Here is a 10,000-nt window from a genome sequence, read left to right as displayed (position 1 = left end):
ATAACACTAATAACAATAATAAGAATAACAATACAATAAGAATAAAATAATATCCATAAGAATAAGAATATGAATATGAAAGGTACCAGCCTGGCAGGTTTTTGTTTCTAATAAAAAGCTGCTAATTCAGTTTAAAAGGAGGAATAACTGAGCGCGCGCGCGGGGGTCTGTCCGAGTGAAACCTTGTATCTCCAAATGTTACATTTTCAGCACAGCAGATATTTCGCTGTGTTTGTTTCATTTCCTCCGTGGTGTTTAACACCGCGGTGCCATGAAACCCTCGTATCTCCAGGACGGAAATTTGGAAGAAACTTTTGTCCAAAACGACGAAAAAACGAGGCTCAGAAGCAGCAGCTGCAGATATATATACATAAAGAAATGAATCTCAGTGCTGGAATATTTCAAAAAGAAAAAACGCGCTGGAAACAAAAGCCAGGAGAAACAGAGAAACGCACGTGTTGGAGATGGATTCATCCCGCGTGCACATGTCATTTCTTTATGTTCAGTCATAAAACAACAGAAACGTGTTAAAGTTTAGTGTCAACGGCCCAAAAATCAAACACAGAAATATTGATCAAACACAGAAATACTGGAAGAAGCAGAAGACGGAAGAAGAGCTGCTCTTCGTTTTCCTCTCGGACCTTAAAAACTTTGAGACTGCAGTGAAACAGCGCGGACTCAGATCAGCTGGACTCCTGTTTTATTTCAGGGTCTTCACATCTGATGGTTTTATGATTTGATCTCAGTTCCATTCAGCTGCAGGCGATCGATCACTGTGACGTGACGAGATGACGTGATGAATTATCCGCACGTTTATTTCTGTGAATGGAGATTTACTGTTTTATCATAAAGTCGCTTGTTTTCTCTATGAGATTCTGTCTGGCAGGAAAGATTACAACGTTTGTCTACATTACAATTCAGAGGATTTTCAGTTGAATACACTTTTTATGAGCTGTGACCTTTCTGTTTTTCTGATGAAGGAAAAAAGGTCTTCACTTCTGAAAATCTAAATTCATTCCACCTTAAACAAAAGCATTTAATGCAGTAAATTAGAGGTTTGTCATATTTAACACGAAATCTCTTCAAAAGTATTATATTTCTTTCATCGTCTTTTCTGAGTTGTATTGTTTGTCTCTGATTTTGTGTTAAAATGGTTCATTTGACAATAAAGCTCTCTTTTCTCAGACGCTGAATAAATAAATCTCAGCTGTATTTTCTGTTTTATTTCATTGACTCGACTGATTTTAAACCTGGAAATTAACAGCAGACTGATGTTGAACAAAAGAGGTCAAATTATTACGACATTAAATCATTAATATCATGTCGACGATTATATAAAAGCAACAGTGATTAACAAATGAACAAACATCATTTTAATTGAATTATTGTTTTTTCTGCAGTTTATCATCTGATTTACAGACGAGTCACAGTGTGAGTGTGTGTGTGTGTTAAACCCTTTATTGTGTGTGAAGTGTTTCCTTTTGTGTGTGTGTGACGGTGCGAGCGCTCGACACACACACACACACACTCACACACACACTCACACACAGACATTTGCATTTAAATAGCGACATCAACCGCGTTTGCGGCGGCACACCGGCGGGTTTCCCAGATGTCACAGATGGGCCAGCTGTCACACACACACACACACACGGCTGACTCGGTAAAAAACATTCATTCATTCATTCAGTCAGTCAGTTTAAACTACAGAAGCATTTAAACAGCGAGAAAACACACAGTCAGTGTGTCATTCTGTGTGTTTGTGTGTTTCGCAGGTCTCTGTGGTTTCATAATTGTAAACACTATGACTTTCTGTTGCTGCTCTTCCTGAGCTTTCTAACATTTTTTCGTGTTAAAGGGTTTTTCGAGGAGTTTTTCCTGATCGAGGGTGTAAGGACAGAGGGTGTTGTCTACACTTTGTGATTTGTGATATTGGGCTATATAAATAAAGTCTAACCGACACCGATCTCAAACCTTCATTATTTAAAACCTAGAACCGAAATACTGAACAGAACCACTCTGATCAAAACATACAATTCAATCTGGACCCAAAACAAAACTACAATACAGGGACATTTTAAAGCATGAGTACAGTGATAAAGTCACTAACAAACGCTAACATCAATGAATCCAACATTCGTCAACTCGTGAAAGTGTGTGGAAAGTTTACAGTTGAACCACTAAGAATTCACCCTGACCTACATGATGTTACAGCGCCTCGTCTTGTCTAATCCATAACCTCCATTAACATGAACTGGTTTCATTTACACGTCAGGAAGAACGTTTGTTGTCAGTCGAAGTGATTTATATATATGTATATAAATATATATGTATATAGTGACACACAACAAAGGTTCCCAGCTGGAATCGAACAAGGGATGTTACAGTTACAAGGTCATGGTGTTCCTAGGCCACCGGGACCTCCCATCCCTTGATATTGATTATGGAGTTCCTCTATCTGTTTACTTAACACATTCTCCATTTTAGTAACATTATCAGTGATTATGCAGATGACACACGACTGTACATCTGTTTCACCAGACAACACCAGTTCTTTGAATGCTCTTTTAAATCTCACTGATATTAATATTTGGATGAGTAATATTATGAGCAGAAAATAGAGATTCTATTTGTATGATTTAAAGTAGAAAGACAGAAACTGTTGTTCAGTGTTGTCAGACTGGTTTGATGTTAACCAGCCCAATAATTGCTCAAAATCCGCCCAAATTGATTTAAAAAACACCCAAATATCTATAATAAACAATACAAATTAATTCATAAACAATAGCAACAGTATTGTGGTTCATCACAATTTTTCAATGACATAATAATAAATCAACAATTCAAGTGTGCTAGAACGCAGATAGGAGGCTACATCATACAGTGCAACTATAAAACCATTTTCCACTTCTGCTCTCTGCATTACAAATCCAGACAAAATAAAGGGACAGTTCAAATAACAAAAATAACAGGTTTTATCTTGGTAAACTGCAACAAGCCTGACAGCACACCAGCTTAAAGTGTAGCCCCCCCACACACACATTGAGAGGGAGGGAGAGAGGGGGGGAGAGGGGGAGGACAAAGTATGCAGTCCCATACTATCAAAAAGCCAAACAAACAATGATGCTGCAGAGAGGATTTTTGTTACAGTGAAAATACAGATTTGTAAAAACACCACACTGCCAACAGAACATTATCATTTCTAACTAAGAATGAGTGTTGTTGTTATTTCTTTCTCTCCTTGTCATCATTATGATGTCATTTTGTAAACTTGAATCTGAATCCCATTCGTCTCTAACCCACAACATTTTTCATTTCACATCTGCATATCAAACCAAAAATTACATCATTTCGAAACAAACACTTTAATCTTGTCAAACCTACTGTCATGTCATAGGACCCAAATGCAAACAACCAGGCACAATGAAGGTTTTTACAGGCTTACAAGCAGGTACAGATAACAGAAGGCAAGAAACCCACAGTTCAACTTGGATGATCTGGCAGAGGAACAAAGGATCTGGGCCGGTATATACAGAGAGCAGCTGATGAGGGAATGAGGTGCAGGTGGGGAAGCGGGTGGGGCAGGATCTGGAATGGAAGGTGAAAAGCTGCATCATGGCATCTCAGACATAAGGTATTAAATGGCCATGTTGTCTCTAACCTACATATGAAACCTACAGTCGTACGTTGTCTGTCGGAAACACACATCTTCTAAACGCAACATTGTTTCAGACCTCCATCATGTCTAAACCTTCTCCAACCTCCGCAACATCCGTCTGTCCTATTTCATCGCTAAAAAAAGATATCAGTTATTTCTAATCTCCATCACCTCAAACCTACATCACTCTAAACCTACATCAGTCTTAACCTACATCACCTCAAACCTACATCAGTCTTAACCTACATCACCTCAAACCTACATCAGTCTAAACCTACATCACCTCATAATTACAAAACTATGTCAAATTAAAACTTAATTCTCTGCAATATCCATGTTGTTTGACACCTACACCGCGTACATCAGACCACCATTGTCTCTGAAACACATCCGTCTCTGCCCTTTATCATCTCTACTGTAAATCATCTAATATTCAAACTCTGACCCTCATCACATCTGATTCTAGATCTCATCATGTCTTATCTTGTATTTTATTTGAGTTACATCACATCTTCTCTCCACCCTACATCCTCTGTAAATTACATTATTCTTTTTCCTACATCAGCTCTGATCTCTTCTCTTTTTGCTTCAATATTTAAAATCTACTTTATTATGTCAGACCTGCAGGATGAAATCATTTACATCATAACCCACATCATGCCATTTGCATGTTACTCAAACTATGTTGTCTTGAACTTCCTTTGAAGTCACTTTATCTCACTTATGTCTGATCTTTGTTATCTCTCTGAGTGTGATTTCATCTCTTTATCTGTATTTTAAAAGAGGAAAGAAATTTGAAACAGCTGAAGTGAAAAAAGCTGATCCGGTCTGATGTTTGTAACGTTCTTGAGTTGTGCTGAGAATCAGACTTCAGTCAGAGCTCGATGATCTTTACAGAGACGCAAAGCTCGGTCACCTTCAGTCTGAACAACACATCAGGTATAAAACCAGTCAGGTGGACCATCAGCTGGAATCAAACAGGACTCAAATAAATCAGACACGAGGTTCAATAAAGTTTATAATCAATCACGTCATAAAGATAAATGTTATTGTGAATTTTTATTTATCAAATAAATTCAATCAATCAACTCAGGTTTGAAATCAATCAAATCATAACAATAAGTGAAATCAGTCAGATTAAATCAGGTTTGAGAGGAATCACATCAGCCAAATCTAAAGTCACTTAAAGTTGGGAATGCGATTCTGGAGAAATACAATACAATGACAAATACCATGATGTAGAGCGAACAGCGACACAGCAAGTAATGAAACTAACGTTAGCTAGGCTGTGGGTTAGCTTAGCTAGGTCGCTGCAGCTGCTGCTGCGAAGCTAACAGCCAGAGAGGACGAGACGGTTTCCCAGAGCCAGCACAGCAGCTCCAGACAGCGATGCTCACAACTCTCCTGCTGCTATAGCTAACATCACAACAGCAGCAATAACTTAGCAAACTAGAGAGTCAGCTGAATGTCTGTGGGCAAGTTGTTTAACGTTACTGACACACAAATCATGGCTGGAATAGTGTTGTGTGCCTCGGTCCGAGCCATTTTGTTTATTTCCCATTTACAGAGCCAGGGCTGAGTACACACAACGCAGGGTTTTTCAGCGCTCACACTGAATGGACAGCTAGTGGACCGAGAGGAGATATTCGCTGAATTTGACAAAAAACATGTTTTGAATTAGAATCGCTGACCACACTTTTAATTCAGATTAATAAACCGATTTACGCCTGATTTAATTCAAATATGGACTGAGTGGTAAATGACCACTCAAGGTGCTTTCACTACATGTCAACATTCAGCTATTCACGCACACATTCATACACTGATGGGAGAGGCTACCATGCAAAGAGCTAAATATCAAATATCATTGATTTCAAACCAAAGTTACTGTAGACATGATTTATTAATGATGTGACTTAACTATTAATAATTGTAACCACTCACACCATCAATAAATCATGTCAGGTTATGAAATAACTCAGGTTTGAAATAAATTAAACTCAGGTCTGCAGTAAATTGGACCTTAGAGGAATTAAATTCAGTTCAGGCAAATTTAATATCCCACATATTTGAAATGAGTCAAGATATAAATTGTTTAAATATGACATCATGTTATATGTTTAACAATATGTTTAAATCAGCTTTATTAAAAGTGAAGTCTGGTTGAAATCAGTCAGGTTTTAAAAAGTAAAATAAGAGATAATGTCAGACTGAAATCAACAGATTTATCATGACATCACTCCCAAATAAGTGGCGTCACAACTGAACTCAGATCAGATTCATTAAATCAGATTCTGTTTGTCTCAGTTGTCAATCAAACTGTTTGCTGCGTCTCATTGGACGGTGACTGACAGGCTGATGCTGCTGATCAGTCCTCTTCCAGGTCTTCAGTCTGACCACAGACCACCACTGTCACGATTTTTATTCTACTGTCTTTGTTTGATCGGTCATTTTTCTTTTCTATTGTTTGGCTCTACTGCGATTCATTCTGTTCTGCACTTTTCTCTTGTTCCTTTTATTATTTTAATTTATTATTATTCTATTTTACCTCATTCATTAACTCATTCATTAACATTTTGTTTAATTTGACTGTATTTGATTCATTTTCTCAGTTTAACTTCTGTTGTTCTTCTATATTTCACTGTTTTGTCTGGTTTCTCCTCATGTTCTAGTCTTCTCCACTGTGTTTTATTTTAATTTGACTCTATTGTTTGACTTTACTGCAGCTTCAGTGGGACCTAGCGAGAGAGTCGGCAACAAAAAGAAGAAAAACAGACGAGAAGCCAGAAAATGAAAATAAAATGAAAGGAAACAAAGTGGTCGACCTTCAGCTCCAAACAGAAAAACACTTTCGATTCAGAGTGTGTGTGTGTGTGTGTGTGTGTGTGTGTGTGTGTGTTGCAGAGGGATTTCCAGTCGTCCCAGTTCGGGGAATTCCCTCCATCCCAGCAGAGAGATGGGCGAGCGAGGAAAGAGCGACACCAAGAGGAAACAGAGAGAGAGCTGCAGCTGCTCTGATGGAGAACAATGATTCAATTTTACATTTTATATGTCTGTGTATATTATTAGTATCATTATCATTATTATTATTATTATTATTATTATTATTATTATTACTATTATATATGTTTGTAAATGAATGAGGTTTGATGAGTTTTTGAATAAAAGTCAGAGTGAAAATGTTTTTCTTCATCTCATTATCAGATGAATCATAAACCATTTTTCATAAACTAGTCCTGAAAATGAACAGAATCAAATTCAAACATCAGAATAAATACATTTCTGGCCCAACATGTGGCTCCTTCTGTCCTCAGAGTCTCGGTCAGACAGAGAAAATCCGCAGAATATAAAGAGAAACCTGAGGAGGAGTCCGATGTCGTCTGTGACTGAACAAACACTGAGGGTCCATCAAGAAAATTAATTTTGTAAATTACAGAAGTGAAAAGAATTACAAAATGAATGATAGAAGTGATTGTATTTATCTGACTGACAAAATAATAAGTCAAATCATAATATAATAATCAGATCGGCATCAGAAATACTTTAATAATTTACTTTAAGAATAATAATAAGAATAATAAATATCACGTCATCTGTTACGGCTGTTGGCAAGCAGGGAACAGGGAAAAGACCCAAATGCAGACAGTGGAGGCAGAGCGTGGTTGGTTCTGGAGCAGTGACAGCAGAGAGCACAGCTTATTGACAGTTTTATTGATCACTGAGATCGCGTTGACTTGGAATGAAGTTGGTTCAATGTAGAAAAATAGCTTCTATGTAGTAAAATCGGTGCTTAACAAGTCATGATATAAAGTCATGCAGGAGAAAATGTATTGGATTTATTGATTTGTATTTATTCCCGTTTGAGCTGCTGATTTTCCGTCTTCATCTCTTTATGGATTTCAGTCTTTAGATGTTTTTCCTGCCAAGCGACATGTGGACACAATATCTGATATCTGAAGAGAAAATATCAACATGCACGTGAGAAAAGAAAGACGCTCTCATTGTTTTCTCACATTGATGTCAAAAACAAGAACTTAAAGAAGAGGAAAAAACAGACTGAAAGAGACAAAACAAAGGAGGCCAAAAGAAAAATCTGTCAATTAATTCATTAATGAATTAATCACACATCACCTTTCAATCTAAGGTGTTGTTTTACAGTCTTTTACATATTTCATAAACCTGACAAAATAATGGGATGAACAGGGGAGACGGTGAGTTTGAACTGACACATTTATACACAAACACAAAAAGCTTCAGAAAGTTAAACACAAGAAAATACAAGAAATGTTTTGTATTAATAAGAAAAGTTCAATTAAAGACTTAAAACATTAGAAATCACGAATGAACCGACGTTTAAATCTTCTACTCTGATGCCCTCAGCCTGGTCTGGCAGGCAGCAGGCGGAGGGTCCGTCCTGCTCCGGCTGAACTCTGTGATGTTTCAGACGATGATCAGAGTCGATTAAAATCATTGCGACTCTTTAATTGCTCCTAATTGAACCTGACGTGTTTCTAATTAATTAACAGAGGAGGTTAATGAATTCAGCTTTGACTGGCGGCTCCAGATGTCCAAATCTGCGTGTCCTCTGCTTTTAACCTGCTGACTTGTCCTCTGATCGTCTCTAACGTCTCCTCCGTCCTCTTCATCAGGACTAAATAAAGTCAGGCTCCAGACTTTTATTGTGAAGGGGAAAAACGACAACAAAAAGATAAGAAAAGATGAAATATTGTGTTGTCTGTTCACACAGTAAAGACACATCAATGTCTCTTCGGGACAGACAGACAGGAAGTACATGTGGTCTTTACAGAATAACAGATGTGACTGTGTGAAGGAAATAAAGCACAGACACATAATATGAAGTCAATATTAAAAAAGATGAAAGACAATTCATTTTATTTTGACAGGAATAATCAGAAGATCATATTATTAATATTATTGACTATTATATTTTACTGAGCGGGAAACACAATAATAATAATGATAAAGAAATGAAGGTGGCGTTCATGTGAATGGACTCCTGTGGACACGTTCCGCCCCCTGCTGGAAGAAAAGCTCCTTTATTCTCCTTCAGATCATTGATTCAACCCAAACGTTTCTTTTCCTCTGTGAGTCACTTCTTCTTCTCTTCTTCTCCTCTCAGCTCAGTGTGGTGGACAAGAGCAGCAGAGGATTATGGGAAGGTTTAAGGCCAACATGGTGACAGGAAGTGAAACCTTTTCACATTAAAATAAAAAGTAAACAACACAGTTTAGCTCCCTGTAGCTCGAATGATCAGGCGAAGTGTCCGACATCATCCTGCTAACGAGTTCGATGGCGTTTTCGAGTTTATTTCCTGCTGTTGTGTCGAACTCTTTCCTCTCTGAACGTCAGTGGAAACAAGTCGTGGACTTGACTGGGTTTATTCTGTACATGTGAGGGATTTAATCCTTCAATCAAACAATCAAACTTTATTGGTGAAGCACCTTTCATACAGGTTAGTGCAAGTGTCAAACAATAAAATAATGGTATTAAAAACATTGTAAATCATGAATACAATCAGATAAATATTAAATATAATAATGAATGACCATAAAACATTTGAATCAAAAGTATGAAGAGGTTTAATGAATGTCCTCGTTATGTCAAATGATGTCAAAAGTGTAGTATAGTGCAGTGCACTTTGTGACTGTAGTGTTTTCCAGCTGTGGACAGAGTCAGAGTGTTTCGTGGTGTTTGTCTCCATCTGGTGGACAAACAGAGAAACAGGCAGACGTGCTGAAGCTGCTTCCTCCTCTTCTTGTTAGCTGGTCTGTCTCTCTGACAGGACGGACACAACACGAGGACCATCGACTCTTTCCTCAACCAATCTCTCTTCATCTCATCAGCTGACGACGCTGCTTCCTCCGTCCCTTCGTGGTGAAACTCTCAGCCTGCAGAGTCACGATGGCCACGAAACATGCGATCAGCTGAGGCGCAGATAAAGAGACGGAGAGTCCAAACCTCCGTGCTGCCTCGGTGCTCGTCACTGAGCCGAGTCCGGTGAAATGAAGCTCAGGAAGACTTCTGCGTGGCTGTAGTTACTTCTCCCGTCTCCTGCCATCCACTCCTCTCACACACGCTCATATTTCCTGCTGTCCGATCAGGACTCCAGCTGCTCCCTCAGCTGGTCTCATCCACCCAATAGCACGCCTTCACTGTTAACCTACGGTCTCGCTTGATTCCCTCTCTGCCTTCAGGGCGTTCATGCAGCTGTTGTGACCTCCACCTCCCCATCTCCACCCAGTCTTCACAGATCCCTCAGCTCCACGTTCCATCAACCTCTTCGCCATCAGCCTCAGCAGAGTCTGGACTCCACGGGGGGGG

General features: G+C 38.6%; 2 long non-coding RNA genes across 4 annotated transcripts in view; one reads left to right on the top strand and one right to left on the bottom strand.

Moving 5' to 3' along the window:
* LOC122867785 overlaps positions 1-6,450 on the top strand; it is a 9,781-nt gene extending 3,331 nt beyond the window's left edge. For 2 of the 3 annotated variants that reach the window (XR_006375990.1, XR_006375988.1), the window contains one exon: positions 6,271-6,450. This is a non-coding gene — a long non-coding RNA (uncharacterized LOC122867785). The remainder of the gene's footprint in view (positions 1-6,270) is intronic. The other variant, XR_006375989.1, reaches the window with a different exon arrangement.
* Positions 376-4,963, bottom strand: LOC122867786. Its single transcript, XR_006375991.1, has 2 exons — positions 3,885-4,963; positions 376-3,852 (listed from the first exon to the last, which is right to left on the bottom strand). It is a non-coding gene; the product is annotated as an uncharacterized LOC122867786 (long non-coding RNA).
* Positions 6,451-10,000: the final 3,550 nt, after the last annotated feature.

Source organism: Siniperca chuatsi, linkage group LG20 (genome assembly GCF_020085105.1).
Source record: "Siniperca chuatsi isolate FFG_IHB_CAS linkage group LG20, ASM2008510v1, whole genome shotgun sequence".
Lineage (NCBI taxonomy): Eukaryota > Metazoa > Chordata > Actinopteri > Centrarchiformes > Sinipercidae > Siniperca > Siniperca chuatsi.
This window is presented reverse-complemented; position numbering and strand designations above follow the sequence as displayed.